We start from the raw sequence: 17,549 nt of genomic DNA, 5'->3' as shown, positions 1-17,549 counted from the left end.
GCACAAATGTCTTTTACTGGAAATCCCCTTTGGAGAGCTGACAAAGCTGCTATACCCCTGGTTGAATGAGCCCTCACATGGTCTGGAGGATCTTTTCCTGCCAATTTGTAACATCCCATAATAGTTAGAATGATCCACTTTGAAATTGTTTGCTTGGTGATGGCTAGGCCTAGCTTGTGACTTGTATATCCCACAAATAATTGGTCAGTTTGTCTTAACTTTGCCAGTGTGCTAATATAGAAAACTCTAAGCATGCTTTGGGTCAAGTCTGTGTAGCCTTTCTTCCTCTTTCCCCGGATGAGGAGGAGGGTAAAATGAAGGCAAGGTTATTTTCTGAGTAATATGAAACTCCGACACAACCTTTGGGAGGAAATTAGGCTTTACTTGCAGAACAACTTTATCTTTATGAAAGACAGCATAAGGGGGCTTGCAGGATAAAGCATGTAACTCGCTCACCCTCTGTGCAGAAGTTATTGCTAGCAGAAAGACAGTTTTGAAGGTAAGGAATCTCAATGGGCACGAATGAAGGGGTTTGAAAGGAATAGCCATTAGAAATGTTAAGACTAAATATAGGTCCCACAGGGGAACTTGAAAAGAAGTTGGGGGCTGGGGAGTAAACATTGGTCAACCCCCTTCATAAATTGAATAACCAAGGGCATTTTGAAATATGAGGGTTCCTCAGCAGTGCGTTTGAAAATGGACAGCGCTGCTAGGTAACCATTGACTGTGCCGATCTGGAGTCCTAAATTTGCTAGGTATAAAAGGAAAGGGAACACTGTTGGTGTATTGCATGAAAAAAGGTCAACATTGTTATCTACACACCAGCTGCAGAACTTGTTCCAGCGGCAGCGGTATAGTGATATGGTTGCTGGCCTTCTGGCCGAAAGCAACACCTCCATTACGTCGTCCGGGAGGTCCCAATCCTTGTACCTCAGCCTTTCAGAAACCATGCATGAAGGCTGAGAGTCCCGATATCCGGATGGAGAACCTGACCCTTCTCTCGCGAGAGAAGATAGGACAGATGAACATGTCTGGAAGGTACGGGTACCACGTTCTCCTGGCCCAATACGGGGCAATTAGGATCATGGTTTTCCTGAACCTTCTCAACCTCCTTATTACATGAGGAATGATGGGGACTGGAGGAAATGCGTAAAGGAGTGGATATTCCCAGTCCACCACAAACGCGTCCCCTAGAGCTCCTCTCGGGGGAAATTCCCTGGAGCAGTACAGCTTGCACTTCCTGTTGGCACTCATTGCGGACAGATCCACTTGAGGGGTTCCCCAAAGGGCGAAGATCTCTTGAAGGACTTCCTGAGCTAGTGGACTGCCGACAGAGATTCCTTCTTGTGTTGCCCAAAGCCAGAGCTGCATTTCCTCTCTGCACAATGGTAGTGACCCTACACCCCCTCTTTTGTTGAGGTAGTACATGGCCAGTGTGTCGTCCATCATTATCAGGAAATTCTTTCCCCGTACAGAGTGCAAAAAGGCCTTGAGCGTTAATCTGATTGCCCTCAGCTGTAAAAGGTTGATGTGCAGTTTGGACTCCGATGGAGACCAACGACCACTGATGGTCAAATCGTTGGTATGGGCTCCCCACCCCGTGAGTGAGGCATCCGTCACTACCGTTATCTCCGGCCATGGTTGCCAAAAGGGATCTCCCTTCAAGATGTTTTCTCAAGAAGCCCACCATTGAAGGTCCAGAGCAACTCTGTTCGATATTTGAAGGAGATCTGAAATTTTTCCTGAGAATTGTGACCACTGGGTCCTGAGAGCCCACTGGAGGGATCTCATTCTCAGGCGGGTCTGAGGCACTAAAAAGATGCAGGATGACATCAGGCCAAGCAACCTCAGAAAATCGAAGGCTGGAAGATATTGGGCATTTTGGAACTTTGTCACCATCTGTAAAATGTCTTTGAGCCCTCACTTCTGGCGGCAAGGCTTTTCCCAGGGATGTGTCCAGGATTACTCCAATAAACTGGAGTTTCTGAGATGGTATCATATGGGACTTCTTGAAGTTGAGGGAGAAGCCCAGCCTGTGGAGGGAGGGGCAAACAATATCTAGATGATTCTGAGCTTGTTATGGGGAACTTGCTCTGATTAACCAATCATCCAGGTAGGGGTACACGTGAATCCCCCCCTCCCCTGAGACTCGCTGCCACAACCGCCATTGGCTTGGTGAAGACCCTCAGGGGGAGGTTAGCCCAAATGGCAGAACCTAAAACTGATAGTGAGAGCTGCCAATGGTGAACCTCAGGTACTTTCTGTGCTTGGGATGGATTGGCACATGAAAGTAAGCATCCTGAAGGTCCAGAGATACCAACCAATCCTGGAGTTGGAGGGCCTGAGGGATCTGAGAAAGTGTAACCATCTTGAACTTGTCTTTCCTTAGGAACTTGTTCAATTCTCTCAAGTCCAAGATGGGTCTCATTCCTCGGTCCTTTTTCGGAATTAGAAAATATGGCGAGTACCAACCCTTGTTCCTCTCCGTCACAGGTACCAGTTCTATAGCACTTTTCTCTAGCAGGTCCAAAATGTTCTGCATAAGGAGCGGGTCTGGAAACAAAGAGTTGTTCCCCGGAGGATGACTCTGAGGTGTGTGTAGGAAACGCAAGCAGTAACCTTGGGCAACCGTTTCCAATGCCCAAGCATCTGAAGTAATAGCCTGCCATTCGGTCAGATGTTGAGTTAACCAGCCTCCTACTGATGCAAGACCTCAGAGGGGTTTTGGGGCGGCTGAAGCAGATACTGAGGGTAAAGCAGCACCTGCAGATGCAGACTTCGACCCTTGCCCCGTCCACCACAGGTTAATCATTTCTGGCTGTCCTCTGCCTTTTCCGAATGTGGAGTAATAGTGAAAGGACCTACCCCTCTATGGCGTACCTGTGGGGCGGTTTGGAGTTTGTCTAATTGCAGACCCAAGGGATTTGGCTGCTGCTTTAGAAGTTTGCAACTTCTCCAAACTGTCATCAGCTTTTTTACCAAATAGAGGAATGACGTTAAAGGGCATATTCGGAAGCCTGGACTGTACAATTGGGGCAAATCTCGACTTCCGCAACCACGCAAATCTGCAGATTGTTGTACTAGCCGCCATGGCTCTGCTGATGCTGTCAACAGAGTCGAGACCAGTTTGGAGGGATTCACACATCGCATCCTTCCCGTCCTTGATAATATTCAAGAAACTGTCTCATTCCTCCCCTTCTGGGAGACGGTCAGCCGCCATTGAAGCACATTCCCAAACGGTGTGGCTGAATCTTGCCAGCGTGCATGTGGCGTTTGCAGATTTTAGCGCCATGCTGCATGCCGAGAAAACTTTCTTGTCCATGGCGTCAACCTTTTTATCATCACGATCCTGCAGGATTGTAGGATATGCAGTTTGTCTTCCTGACCAAGTTGCAGCTTGAACAACCAAGCTTTCTGGGGATGGATGGTTAGACAAGTGTGGAGGGTCTGCAGATAAAGCTCTATATTTTGTTGACAGTTTCTCACTGACTGCAGGATTAACCTCTGGCATTTCCCAATTGCTGGACACTTTTTTCTGCAAAGCCTTGTGAAAGGGTAGCATAGGATCTTCTTGTGGTCCTCTATCAAGAATGTCCATGAGGTCATCTTGTTCATATACGGGTGCAGGCCTAGACCACCCCATATATTCCATAACTCTGTCCATGAGTGGCCTATAGTTACTCTCAGCATGTTCCCCGGGTTCAGACTTGAGGGTTTTTCACATGCTCAAGGAGTATGTCTTGCCGAGGTCGATGACTTACAGCTTTTGTTTCTACCAGGTTTTTCTCCCGGGGTATCGCCTCTGGGTGTCTCCGAGGGGGGCAAGGCCACGGTCTCGAACACCACCATCATTTTTTTACGGAATTCCTCCCACTGAGCCGGGGAGCTATTTTTGGTGGGGCATGTTACGCTCTCTGGTGAACTGGAAGATGATGTAGAAGGTGATCTGTGACGTCTTTTTTTGCTGTGCTTCGAAGTGGATAAGTGATGCAATCCGCTCCAAGATCTAGATCGGGAGGGGTTTTTTTTGTTGAGGAGACGGCGGTCGACTTGTCTGAGGAAAATTGGGTAGGGGTAATGGATTTTTTAGGTCTACCTCTCTCCGGCTTCCCTCAGCGCTCCCTTAAGGCTTTCGCCGTCATCGATAGGCACTCTTCGCACTCAGAACAGGGATGCTCTGCCCCGAGGCACCATAGACAGACCCTGTGGGGGTCTGTCGAGGACATTTTTGCCCCACAATCTCAACACTTTTTGAAGCTGAATCGGGGCGTAGATGGAGCCGAAGAAGAGGCCATCTCGTATCGAGGAATCAAAGGTTTTCTTGACAAAAACTCTAGGAATTCGTTCTCTTCACAGAACCAAGCATCACGTTCCCGAAGCTCATGAAGCGCAGAAAAATGGAACTGAGCAACGGATGCTGGGCACGATCATTTATACCACTGATGACGTCTACATCGAGATGGAGGCCTTCAAGGGACATCGACTCGACAGTCATCGACGCGCAGCCCCCTCTACTGAAATAAACATTCCGAAGCAACAAGCTGGATACGGAAATATCAAAGATAAGGAATACGTGGGAGGACACAATCCATTTGAAATGATGCATACTAAAAAGGTCTTCAAATAGGATGTATTCTTCCCTTTTCAATTAGGACACATATATTGTTGAAGTTCAATGTTGGTTGGGTTGTTGTGGGCAGATGTTTGCCATCACTCCTCATATAAAGTTGAGGAGAATATCTGTCTATTGTGCAGAAAGTCAACTTTTAAGATTTCTCCTGATAAATTGTCCATTTATAGATGTGAAATGTCCATATTGCAGTTTCCCATGGAACCTTTAAGTTACTCTTTTGCTGTATATCCCCCAAAGTACATGAATGGATATACACTGAGAGACGCTTTCCGTCACTGTTTGTACATATCTGCTACTGTCATCGATATGGGAGTATGGTTGATACACATAACCCAGGTTAGCACAGAAGTGACACAGACCATAAGGCTGTGGCGCTGTGAAGCCAGGCACTGTTCAGAACAGGATATGCCACTGTATGGATAACAGTACATCAGGCATTAAAACGAGGCTCAGCCTCGTGCTAAGAATTGCAGGAATATTGCGTGGGTTGGTGGTTACCAGGCAGCCAATGCTTACGTATGGTGGTGCGACTCAACTGAAGCAAACAGAGTATTTCATGTGGTCAGGATAGGCAGAGATGAATACACAAGAGATGTGGCTCAGCTAATGTAGTGCTTTAGGTTAAAAGGTGTTCCATGAGGAAGTGTGATGCTCAAATGTAAATCGTTGAATGCATCACAACAATGTATGATGTCCATTGTCCAAAACTCTAGAAAAAGTGAGGGACGCGGATACTCTGATAGTTTCCCTGCAGCTACAAAAGTAATAAAGAGACGGTCACCCATTGTTACCTTGAGAAGTGTTTTGGATGTTTTTGCTTCCACACAATGGATGCCATTATAGAAAGATCTGGCTGTCGTGACTATTTGTACGCTAGGGAAAGCAATATTCTTATCCCAACACCTAGGTTCATACACCATCCACTCTCCACCCTACCGGAGACTGAGTGATCTGATCTCCACTGTTTCCTCAGCTGGTTAGTTATAGATCCACTGCAGACTATTTTTTTATTTTATTTAATATAACATTTAGTGGTTTTACAGACAACAAATCCTAACAGACATCCCCATCGCTGAGCTATGTTCCATTTGATCAATCCAATCGTTGTGGACAGAAACAGTTTTTCATATCGGCAGAGGACACCGTCCCTCCCCAATGCCCAGCAGCAGCATCTTGTGGTCCATCGGTACCTCCCATAGCAACATACCAGCCAATTTATCACCGCATTTTTGCTAGAAGTTTCGAATTTGAGGGCATTCCCATAGAATGGGAATAAATGTTCCCTGCCACTCCTGACAGCGCAAACAATTTGGGTTGCTGGCTCGGTTCCATCGGTATAAAACAACCCTGGGATAGTGCACCCGATGTAAAATCTTGAGCTGTATTAGACGGAGCGTAGAAGCAATTGCCACCTCCTGTGGGGTACATCAGTGCCACTACCCAGTCCTCCGGTTCAATAGTGCCCACATCTGCCTCCCATTTCGCTTTAAGGCTGGACAGTTCCGGTGTTGCACACGCAGTTATAGCGTTGTAGATTGTAGAAGTGAATTGTATGTTCCAGTATATTGTGGAATGTTGATGCCTGTGCAGTGCATGGGTAAGCTGTAGATGGTGGTATTGTTCCGTATTCGGGAGTCCAGACCTGCGTCTCAACTCCTTGAAAGGAATGATCTTCCCTTCCATGAGAATGTCTCCCACCACCATGATCCGGCCCTGCACCCATTCCTGCCACATTGGTAGTTTGTCCACTTCGGCGAGGTTACTAATTTTCCATAAGGGTTGTACCGTGGGGTCACCCTTTTGTCCCAACCAATTTATTTGTGTGCCTCCTTCCATATTACTGCAGAGTGTGTCGCCCTCACCTGTGGGGAAGCTCTAGACAGGGGTTGATAGAGCTTCATAAGTGGCAACAGATCCTGTAGTCCTAGCATCTCTGCTCGGAAGTGCAGTAATTGCTGTTCCCCATGGAGCATATCGCTAATGACCATCATCTGGCTTGCCCAGTAGTATGATTGAAGGTGTGGTAGCCCTATTCCCCCTTCCCAGAGTAAGCATTGTAGCGTGCAGAGGGTGATTTGTGGGTGTTCCCCCTCCCCATAGAAGATTTCTAAGAACACCACCAATCCTATGATGATCCGGGGGTCCGTACTCTTCCCAGTAAGGTCAGTGGGAGTAGTGTCCATTGTCAGACATCAGTAGACAGCCGTTCAATAATCAGGTGTAAGTTGCGGGTGAGATACTCCGAGATCCACCAAGATCTGAATCCCCAAGTAATGGAAGGGGTCCTGTTCGATATGACATGGGTAGTCTAGCAGGATCGTGTGTTTCCCCACCCTTGATTGGTAAGAGGACGGATCTACCCGAGTTCACTCACAATCCACTAAACGCCCCCATAGTGTTCTAATATTTGTGTGACAATTGGGCAAGATGGAGTCGGATCACTCAAATATATCAAGAGATCATCCGCGTAGAGGGAGAGTTTGTCCTCTCCGCCGTAAGGCCATTGGAATACCGTCCATGTCCCCATTTGGTGGAGTAGCTAGGCTAGGGGCTCAATGGCAACTGCAAACAGAAAAGGAGATGGGAGACATCCTTGGCGCGTTCCTCTACCCGATGAAAAGATCTTGGAGGGCCAACCATTAACCCGAACTTCTGCCTGCGAGGCTTCATATAGTAGTCTAGCTCAGCCCAATCTCTGCATGATTCCCCAGAGACTCTCCCATAAGACTGAATCTTAAGCCTTCTCGAAATCAATAGCTAATAAAGCAAGGGGTTCTCGAAGGACAGCTGCTCGCTCTAGCAGCAAGTGTAAGCGCTGTATGCTCGTGCGTGTCGATTTATTCGGCATAAAGCCACACTGGTCTGGGTGGATTAGGGAGGCGACCACTGTCTGTAGTCTGGTTGCAAGCACTTTGGCAAGGATTTTTGTTTGCCCATTATCAGGGAGATCTATAAGAGCTACGTAATTTGGAGGCTTCCTGGGCTTGGGAATGACCACGATACTGTCCCTGCGCAAATCAGCTGAGAAGATACCCTTGTTCTCTACAAAGGAGGAACATTTTATGAAGAGGGGTTGCCATTTTCTCCCCTCCCAGTTTTTTTCCACGTTTCAATGGGGAGTCCATTGGGACCCGGTGTCTTGGGGGAGTGTAGTTGGATGATAGCTTCCGCAATTTACAATTCTGTGACATCCACATCCAGCTGGGTGCGTGGCGCTTCGGACAGACAGGGGAGGGTCACGTGTCTGTGTATAGCGTTGTTTACCAGGTGATCCAGACCTTTATATAATGCTGTCTAACATTCTGCAAAGGCCTCTGCAATCTCAGAATCCGTCTGAACCACCACGTTCTGTGCCTTCTTTATTTCCCTAACATGATGGTGTCATCCCGTCTTTCGAGCCAGCCCCGTATCTTACCTGCCTTATCCCCGTTTCCTGTCTATTGACGAGAACCAGAGAACCTCAGAACGTTCATCGGTCAATATTAGGTTGCCACTGTCTCGTCTTCTTCCTACATATTCGGATTACCGCCTTCAAGTATTTTCTGTGGGTTTCGGCCATATCCGATTCCTGCAGGTTTGGTATCTGCCCCAGAGGGGCTCGTTGGGGCGGTTGCCTGCTTTGCCATTTACACCTTTTGTTTCTGGTCCCCAGTCACCATCCAGGTGTTGTTTGGCCCATCTCCAAGCTTCTCGGGGGTCAGTAAAATGCACTGCAGTGCCTTTATGGTAGATCTTCAGTTGTGCTGGAAATAGTAGACCATATTCATGTTCATGGAGTATAAGCATCGCTTTAGTTGATCAAAGGATTGTCTGGCATATTGCACTTCCCAAGTGTAGTCTGGAAAGAAGGCGATCTGAGATCCGTTGCACGTGATTGATCCCTCTGCACGGGACATATGGAGCAGCGCATCCCTGTCTCTATAGTTCAATAGTTTGGCAATCACTGTGCGCGGTGGTGCACCTCGGTTAGGTCTTCCTGATGGCATGCAATGAACCCTCTCCACAGAAAAGAAGTTTGAAAAGGTATTGGGCGCAAAGATGTCCACCAACCATTGCTCATTGAAGAGTTCCATACTAGGCCCCTCCACTTTCTCGGGGAGCCCCCGGATACGTACATTGTTACTGCGTGATCTGCCCTCTCCATCAATGCAGGCCTAAATTGCTTTAAGTCGTGTCATCACTCTAGAAAATTGTTGGTCCACATTCCTAAGTCTGTCTTCTGCCCAGGAGATGCAGTGGTCCAGGTCTCCTGTGTGGGAGGATAGCTTCTGTATGTCGTGTCGGAGGTACGACACGTCCGCAGTGATGCTATCCATTTTCTTCTCCGTGGAGGAGCGGGATTTGGCTATGGCGGACATCACGTACTTCAGGGAGAGGGGCTCATCCGTTATAGGAGTATCAGATTGTGTTGCTTGATCAGCAGGGGCACTAACAACACTCATCGCATATTGTTCCATTTTGCTTTGAGTAGGCGACTTTTGGTTTTTCCTTGACCATGATGTGTGAATGGGTCAGAGGACCACAGAACCCAGATACAATGTGGGTATAAGCACCCCAGTATTTGCACCAATAGACTGTTGCTAGTATGCCCTTTGGAAGTAAGCCACATGGGATACGTAGACCAAGTCAGCAGTGGGGCATTTCAGGCTGTTTCCCGTGCACTTTGGCGTGCACAGTGTTAAGTTGTGCTTAAGGCTTCTTGGTTTCCCAGCGCATAAAAGCTAGGGCTTCACTGTATGGCGAGGGTAAGTGAAGCGTGGTGTCGGGCGAGAGTGTGTTCAATAGGCTGTAAGGTTAGGGTCACTGTCCTCCTCCGATCAACAGGCTATGTCCATTATTCAGTTTGGTTGTGTGCATGCTGCAATTCATACGTTTCAGAATAGCCTCATAGTAGAAGCCACAAGACTTTTCAATATCCTCAACCCCCTAGGTCCCGTCTCCTCTCCGGCAAGGTAGAGTGCCCAGGTGCTAGAGGGTCTCGCGACACAACGCTGGTCATAGGTTCAGTGGGTCTGCATCGCTGTGATCCTGCTGTGTTGGTGCTTTAGTTCCATGCAGTGGTGGCAGCAGTCGGGTAATAGTGGGTCCTATGCTGACAAACCTTGAGTCTTGTGGACCAGGCCAAGGAAGATGATCGGCCCAGGCATGCACTGCGTATGTCAGTGGCAGTCTATGCGTTGGATGGCGTGGTTCGCGATTCAATGAAGCCGGGATTATAGTACTTGGTCGGGTTGAGGAGAGCGCAGTAGCAGGTCGAGGTATCCCGCTGAGGCTGGAAGATCAGGAGCGTGTTCCTTTCATGGGCATTGGGGAGCGTCATTATTAAAATGGTCTGCATCAGTGTTGCGGACCGTATACTACTGAGCCGACCAGCAGCATTCGCTCCTTACCTTAAGGTTATAGAACCCCCAGATATCGCCTCTCTCTCAGTGCGATAGAACGTTGGGACATTCGGTGGTCCCACGTTGCAGTGGAGTCCCGCTCTCGCCAGGTCTACGCCGTATAGTTCTGTCGGCCGGTATGTCCCTCTTACCCAGCGGCCACTCCGAAGTCACATACAGGGAGTGTCAGAGCGGCGTCTCGCCATGTCCCAGCTCTTCTTTCGGTACCATCAAGATCGAGGGCTGGCAGGTTCCTCAGTCTAAGGCCGCTATATAGTATGTGCTGTTAAGTCCTCAACCATGCTCCTACCGGGCTTGTGTTATATAGACCCTGCCAAGCCAGTTTGCCCTTCTCCTTGATTGGAGCTCTGCAATCGCATGTGGGGGCGTCAGCGCAGCATCCCACAGCGTTCCAGCTTTACGGTCAATATCGTTAGAATCTCGGACCAGCGGGTTCACCAGTCTAGGCTGTAGTATGGTGTGCCCTGCCCAGTCCACATCTGAAGGAAGCGTCTAATATACGGAGGGTCGCACTTCCGAGGCAGCCCACACATGCTCAGAGCAAAATGGCGGCCGATTCAGGCCTACCTTTAGTCTCCGTAAATCAGCGATTATCGCTTCAGCAACCATAAGAGAGTCGCAGATACGCCCACATCTACGTTTTACGAACAGCGAAGTTGCAGTACAAATCTCAGGCAATAAAACAGAATAATGATCAGGATGTACGTGGCTCCCACGGAGCTTCTCACAAACACATCTTCACTGGTCCATCTTCAAACAACGCTGTAGCAACTGTGGACTATTGCCCGCCATCCACGGTTGTTAAATCCCCAATCCTTTGTTTCTCTGCTCACTAACCTTGTTCTTCCACCTTTGATTGAAAAGAGCTCTGTTGCTTCCCGAAAGCTAGGTCCGCACTAAAAAAATACTCCAATAATAAAATCATTTAGGATAATGGTTTGGTGTATCCATGAGGCCTAAGACACCCAACAGTGCAAGAGTGTCCTGTGTATATGAAATATTCTTGAGAATGACATACATTACTCACCGTAATCATATCTCTTCTCGAGTGGACTAAGTCTTCCGGAGTCAGGTTCATCGGACTCATCCTTTATTGGCTTTGGCCGTTCCCTCGTCTGCTTCCTCGTGGCGTCTCCTCTCTCTGGCCTCTTGTCAGTTCTCTGATGCTCACATGTGATACCGGGCTGCTTCGTGCTTCCCATTCGCAATGGTATCAGCGAAGTTCGTTGGATCACGGGCCCTCGACCGTGGTCTCGCCACCACTTACTGCTGGGCTTTTGCTTGCCTGGATTCTAGGGTTGCTGCTTTATGCCAGTGAGAGAGTTTGAAATTTGCAGGCTTTCAGGCTCTGGCTTCCTGCAGGTGTGGCGTGGCTCAGGTCCTCTCTGGGCCGATGTCTGCTTTTCTCTCTGCGTGTGTGTTGTCAAAGCTACGTTAATGAACATACTCATCTCAATAGCCTGGCTATCTGTCATTAAAGGGACATCTTCCTTTTCAGTAACATCATGACATCCCTGTAGTTTCTCTTCATCCCAGTTGTGCTGAAAAAGAGTTTCAGATGATTGAGCGCATCCCAGGTATGCCACCATATGTACAGGTTCAGGGAGTTCTTCCCGGGAACGTGAATCCTTTTTCCCAAAGGGGGACCTAGGATTCACCCAGTAAGGACCTACTTGCCTCTACCTCTAAGGAGGTTATTGCGGAGCAGGCATACCCCCCTAGCCTCACAGGTACCCCTGTGAGGGGGCTCCCCCTTTGTGAGAAGTAACAAGTTACTTACCTGTAACTGTTGTTCTCCAGCATGGATTCACATGCTCATGAATATTCCCCATCGTCAGGCTGGGAATCCTCGTTAAAGAAAAAATCAGTTTCAGTTTCATTTCTGAACTGTCTTACTCCTAACAACCAATCACTGGTCTCTGGGCCATACTGCTCTGGGCCATACTGCCCTAGCCAATGACTGCCCTCTACCTAAGCCCCTCCTCTGGCAACCATCTTCAGATTTGGTAGCACGTAAAGTGGCAGTAGGACCAAGAGAAGAGCCGCAGAGGGGTAGGCGGGAGGGTTCGCATGTGAATCCATGCCAGACCCGTGCTGGAGAACAACAGTTACAGGTAAGTAATGTGTTCCTTCTCCAGCATGGGGTCTGGCATGGATTCACATGCTCATGAAAAAAGAATACATAGCAGTACACACATGCACAACCACGGGAGGTGGCAAAGCTCAACATTAAGCATTTCAACATCTCAACATTAAGCATCTCTTAACTCCTTACCAGGCTTACCTTCAAGCAAACAAGTTGTGCAGCACTGCTTGCCCGACTCTGGACTCCTCCCTGGAATCCCGGTCGACGCAGTAGAATCTCGTGAAGGTGTGCGTCGACCTCCACGTAGCAGCCCTGCAGATGTTCAGCAGGGGCACACCAGACAGGACGAAGCAGTTGCAGCGATCGCTCTGGTCAAATGGGCTCTCGGACGGCCGGGCAACGGTCGGTACGCCAACCGATGACAATGTTAAAGGACATTTGTACCGCGCACTATCACCACCGGAGTGGTCCCCTGGCACTCTGGCAGCTCTGAAAGAGGAGGGGAGGTTGAGTTAGTGGAAGGAAGCAGGAAAAGTGCAAGAGAGCAGTGATGTGCTGTTGGTGGCCTCAGCCCGGTGGTTCCGTTGGCTGGGCCTGGGGTGTTTGCGGCCGGTAGTCGTTGTGTACTGTTGTGCAAGACTATGTGTGTTTTTGTTTTGTTGTTGCAATGTAGTGAAGTTTGTGCGGTTTGTTGTGCTGTAGGTTTTGGTTGTGTTTGGTTTGGAGTGTGAGAGGTGTATGCAGAAAGGGAAATTGTTAGTAGGGTTGGTTAGTTTGCGGCTCTATCCTGAATTGAGGCGCTCGGCTTGCGTAGTCTCCCCTGATGCGGCTCTGTCCTGATCTGGTTCCAACTGGCATACAGGTTCCTTACTCCTCTGGCCCGCACCTCTAACATGTTCTCTTATAGCTCCCCTTATCCTCTCTTCATACTCCTATGGCCAGTGCACCTGCCAATGTCAACCTTTCAGGTAGTGTGGTGATTGCCAATATCTCGACAATTCCACACCACTGTGATACCTGGCGGTAACTAAGTGGTGGGGGAAAGTGTTGGTGGGATTGTCTGGGGTAGTTGACTCAGTCTCCGTGCGTGCCGCCTGTGTTCCAGTCTATCCGGTGTCACCCGTCCAGGTGCCATGGGAGTTACCCTCTCGGGTCGGGGATGTCCGTGTCCTTTCCGGTTTAGTCCTCCTCTTTCTGGTTTGGTTTTCAGATTTAGTCTGTGGTATTGAAGAGCCAGGTTTTTAGCGATTTCCTGAATTTTAGGTGATCTTCAGTGTTTCTTATTTCTTCTGGGATGTTGTACCAGGTTTTTGCGGCTAAGTGGTAGAAGGAGGTGCCTCCAAGTTTTTTCTTAAGGTATGGTTTGAGTTCCAGGCAGATTTCGTTGCTTGATCGGAGGGGTCTTGTTGGTTTGTAGACTGTAATTTTCTTTTGTAGGAATTCTGTTTCTTGTCCGCCGATTGCCCTGTGCGTTATGCACATGGTTTTGAAGGTGATGCGATGTTTTACTGGGAGCCAGTTTAGTGTTTTTAGGGCTGGAGTGATGTGGTCTCTTCTGGATAGTTTGAGGAGTAGTCTTGCTGCTGCATTTTGGATCCGTTGCAGTTTCTTCAGGAGGTATTCTGGTATTCCGAGGTAGAGGCTGTTTGCATAGTCGATTTTTGACATGATGAGGGCGACGATAGTGTGTGTTTTGTGCGTGAAGGAGAGGAAATGTAGAATTCTTCTTGCCGTGTGGAGGAGGGAAAAGCATTTCTTCACTGTTGCATTTATTTGTGGTTCCAGGGTTAGGGAGTTGTCCATTAGGACTCCCAGATTTTTTACTACCTTCGATGGTGTTGGTGCGTTTCCCATTTCCATAGGCCATGGGATGGTAGTTCCGTTAACTTGGTGTTTGGATACAATTATGATTTCAGTCTTTCCTGGGTTGATTTTCAGGTTGTTGGCATCTATCCCGTTGAAGACTTCGTTTAGACAGTCGGTTAGGGTTGAATGGTCGGCATCGGTGTCTTTGATTTTGTAGATGATTTGAGTGTCATCTACGTAGTTGTAACATGTAATGTTGTATTTTTTGAAGATTCTGATGACCGGAGTCTGGTAGATGTTGAAATATAGAGGAGATAGTGAGGATCCTTGCGGCACTCCAGAGTCGTTAACTCGTGGAGTGGATTTGAAAGGTTTGATCCATACGGTTTCTGTCCTGTCTGCTAGGAATGATTTGGTCCAGCGTAGTGCTGTGTCTGTTATGCCTATGTCTTCTAATCTTTTGGTCAGGGTGTCATGGCTGTGTCAAAGGCTGCGGAGAGGTCAAGCAGAATAAGGGCTGAGGTAGTGTTTGAGTCTGCATTAGTTTTGAGGTCGTCCCAGATGGATAGTAGTGCCGTTTCCGTTCCTCTCGCTGGTCTGAAACCGATTTGAGCTTGGTCCAGCAGGTGGCGTTTGTCTACGTGTTCTTGGGTTAGTTTATATACGTAGGTTTCTAGAATTTTTGCTGGGTAGGGGATGTTAGAGATCGGCCTATAGTTGGAAAGGTCATCTACGTCACCACTTGTGTTTTTCAAGAGTGGCTTGATGTATGCCAATTTGAAGATCTTCAGTACAGTCCATGTTGATAGATTTAGAAGGTTTCTGTAGTGTTCTGCTGGCGATCCTTGCGCGAGGATGGATTTGTAGATGTCTAGGGGACAGGGGTCCATGGGTGATCCCGCTTTCTTGCTTCGTTTTACCAGCATTGCGAATGCCTCTGCTGATATTTCAGGAAAGCATTGGAGTTTGTGCTGTGGTTCCGTGTTAGGTTCGTTGGGTTGTATGTTGTGGTTGGTTGGTCGCTTTTGTATGGTTTGTCGGATGTCATTGATTTTTTTTTTTTAAGTGGTCTGCCAGGTCGTTGCATAGTTTTTCTGAGGGGTTTGGGGCGTTATCGCAGCCTGGTGGGTTTCTCATTTCTTCAATGATGCTAAACATTTCTTTTTGTGTGTTGGTGGCATAATTGATTCCGTCATCGTAATGTCTTCCCTTTGCCTTTTGAATTTCCTTCTTGTATGCGCAGATTTGTTTCTGGTACAGTATTTTTTTTCCCTGGGTTGTATTATTTCCTCCATTCCAATTCCATCTTTTTGTTTTCCTTTTTCATGTCGTTTAATAGTGGGGTGAATCATTTTGCCATTGTTCTTTTTTTGATGGGGTGAACGGTTTTTCTGGGGCGATCTGGTCTATTGTATCTGCGATCCATTTGTGTAGTATCTCTGCTTTCCCGTCAAGGTCAGCTAGTTCCAGTTCTTTAGTTGAGGGTTTCGTTAATTCCAGTTGTTCAAATAGGTTGCTTTCTTTGACGTGTTTCCAGTTTCTTTTGGTGGTGGTTGTGATTTTCGGATGTTGGATGTAGGCTTGGGTAGGCAGAGTGATCATGAATGGGATGAGATGGTCGCTCCACAGTATTTGTATCGGAGGTGCCATGGTGATGAGTTTTTCTTTGGCAAAAATTGCGTCTAGGGTGTGTCCTGCCGAATGCGTTGCTCCTTTGACTAGTTGTCGTAGTTTCATTGTGCTGAGTTATTCAATAAGTGAGTTTTGGGAGTTGGTGTGGCTGTCTTCAAACCAGATGTTGATGTCCCCCAGGATGATTAGGTGTTCGTGGTTGATGGCTAAGTTGGTGATGGCTTCTATAAAGTTATCGACGAATGTTGCATCACATGTTGGCGGTCTGTATACCAGGATGAATGTGATGTTGGTTTTTGGGCTCGCTGTTAGGTGCATTACCATGGTTTCACAGTTGAGGATGTTGAGTGGTTCGTCAGTTTTTATTTTCAGGTGTTCTTTGAATGCTATAGTGATGCCTCCTCCTTTGTTTTTTCTGTTTATTTGTAGGCATTTGAAGTCGGTCGGAAGGCAGTTTTGGAGTGTGATTTTGTAGTTGTCGTCCAGCCATGTTTCTGTGATGAACAGGATGTCAAAGCCATTGTCGTCGAGTAGGTCGAAGATCTCTGTTGAGTGTTTTGACATGGATCTCGAGTTTATTAGATTGCAGTGAAGTTTGGAGGTGTTGTTTGGTTTGGGCTTTGTCGCAGTCGTCTTCTGCTCGGTGTTGAGGTTTCCTTCCTGGTCAGTCACTTGTTGGGTTGTGGGATTCGGGGTGTCAACGTCTTCGAAGAGTTCTTCTAGGTTTTGCATTGGGTTTTTTGGGTTTTCATCGGGTTCGTCTTCCGGGAGTTGAGGTTGTTGATTGGAAGTTCTTCTTGCTTTGGTGATGTAGGGGGTTATTGCGTCAGTCGTCTGTTTGTTGTTTGTGTTGGTGATGGGTGATGCCGCCGGAGAGCCATCTGGAAATGGAAGCCTTGGAGAGGGTCTTCCCTTGGTTCACAGGGCCAAAGTTCACAAACAGTTGTGATGTCCTCCGAAAACTCTGTGTGGTCCACGTAGAACTTCAGCGCTCTAGCCACATCCAGCGAGTGCAAAGTCCCCTCAGCCGGCGACGAAGGTGACGGGAAGAAAACAGGCAACACCAAGGGCTCGTTGAGATGGAAGTCCGACGGTACCTTGGGCATGAACGAGGGATGAGTCTTCAGCACGACCCTCGTCTCGTGGAATGTCAAGTACGGAGGCTTACATGAGAGGGCCTGGATCTCTCCCACTCATCGTGCGGAGGTGATGGCCACAAGAAATGCCGTCTTCCACGATAGGAATTTCAGAGGTGCCGAATGCAGAGGCTCGAACGGAGGACCCATGAGCCTAGTCAGCACCACATTGAGCTCCCACGCCAGGGCTGGAGCCTTCACCGGCGGGAACGAGCGGAAAAGTCCTTTCATGAACTCCTTAACCAGGCGATGAGACCACAGCGACGAACGCCCCGGAGTTCTGGTATAGCGGGAGATAGCCGCCAGATGAATTTTGATGGAGGCGTGCGACAGCCCCGCCTTGGCCAGCGACAGCAAGTACGGCAGCACTTGAGGGGCCGCAATCCGTAGAGGGCGTATCTTCTGTGCACGGCACCAGACGGTGAACCTCTTCTATTTATGTCATAGCACTTAAGATTCGAAGAAGCCCTGGCCTTGGCAAGCACCTCCTTGCAATCCGCTGGGATCTCGCACCCTCCAAACTCTAGAGCTGCAGGAGCCAGGCCTGCAGGCTCAGCGACCCTGGGTCGTGGTGTAGGATTGCGCCTCCTTCCCTGGCGAGAACATCTGCGTCCGCCAGAAGCTTGACTGGAGGGGATGCTGACATGTCCAGAAGGTCCGGGTACCATATCTGCCTCGGCCATGCCGGTGCGACGAGGATCATCCTGCACCGGGGCCGTCTGAGTTGACTGATGAGTCGCAGAAGCAATGGCAAAGGCGGGAATGCATAGAGGAACAGGCCGTCCAAGGGGAAGGAGAATGCATCCCCCATGCTCCCCAGCTGGGGAAACCTGCTGGCGAACCTCCGGCACTTG

Source organism: Ambystoma mexicanum, chromosome 9, assembly GCF_040938575.1.
Source record: "Ambystoma mexicanum isolate Mex_15411 chromosome 9, UKY_AmexF1_1, whole genome shotgun sequence".
NCBI lineage: Eukaryota > Metazoa > Chordata > Amphibia > Caudata > Ambystomatidae > Ambystoma > Ambystoma mexicanum.
The sequence above is the reverse complement of the archived record's forward strand: the minus strand, read 5'-3'. Positions refer to the sequence as shown.